Raw genomic sequence first — 1,292 nt, forward strand, 5'->3', positions numbered from 1 at the left:
TTATAAAAAAAAAAAAACTAAAAAAACTCAAACACCAAAATTGTAATATATTCTACTATATTCATACATTTTATACTTTTTGGAAAAGATCAAAAAAAAGTTATCAAGTTGATGAAAAATAACACGAAACAACAACAAAAAAGGAAATAATTAAAAAATAATATGAAAAAAATAAAAAAAAAACAATTCAAAAAAATACGAAAAAACCAAAAAAAGATGAAAATATAAATTGTATTAATATATTAATGTATATTAGAATTTTGTGCAAAATTTGGGTTTTTTTATTTTTATGTTTCTATTTTTCATTAATTGAATCAAAATAAATAAAAATAATAGAAGAATAATAAATAATTAAAATTATAACAAAATAGAAAATAAAATGTCAAATAATGATAATGATAAATGCAAACATAAAGTTGATAACGATATTAACTATGGTAGCATCAAAGTAAAAAAAAAAAACCGTAACAACATAAAATCAAAAAAAATAAAAAAACATTAGCCTTTCATTTCATAATTAAGAAAAAAAATAGTTTTGATATGATTTATCGAATTTAAGTTTATAATTTTAGTTATGTATGTTTTTTTTAATGTTTTTATATGTTTTGATTCAAATAAATAAACAAAATGTCAAAGAGATAAAAAAAATATCAAATTGTTGAAATTATATATATATATATATATATATATATATATATATATATATATATATATATATATATATATATATATATATATATATATGTATATTCCTATTTAGAAAATTACACGAATGATCCTTGAGGTTTGTAGTGTATTGCAATATTGGTACAAGGGCAAAACAGTCTTTTTCCTAAAAATCTAACGGTAGAAAAGTTAGATTTAATGGTAGGAGGATCTTTCATGTAATTTTACAAACCACAGGGATCAATCTTGTGATTTTTTGCTAGGAAGTCCTCAAAATGCGATATTCTGTAAACCACAGGGACCAATTGTGAAATTTTGTCAAAGAAAATTATGTTGGACAATTCCGCGAAGCTACCTTCAAGAAGGTAGCTCCACGGAATGGTTCTTCAACTTTTTTTAGCAACGATTCCTCAAAGCATATACTCATTCCACAGACCCCTCGAAGCACACTTCGGCAGAATCAATGTTTGTATCTATAAATTCAATTTTTTGTGTCTATTTTTTTGAAATTCAAACCAAAAATATTTCTATATTCGGAAAAATATCATATATAATTATATTTCTTAGACTTGGAAATATAATTTATTCTATAAAACTTATACCCAAAGCCAACAATAAAGTATTAA

Source organism: Lactuca saligna, chromosome 5, assembly GCF_052625555.1.
Source record: "Lactuca saligna cultivar CGN05327 chromosome 5, ASM5262555v1, whole genome shotgun sequence".
Classification (NCBI taxonomy): domain Eukaryota; kingdom Viridiplantae; phylum Streptophyta; class Magnoliopsida; order Asterales; family Asteraceae; genus Lactuca; species Lactuca saligna.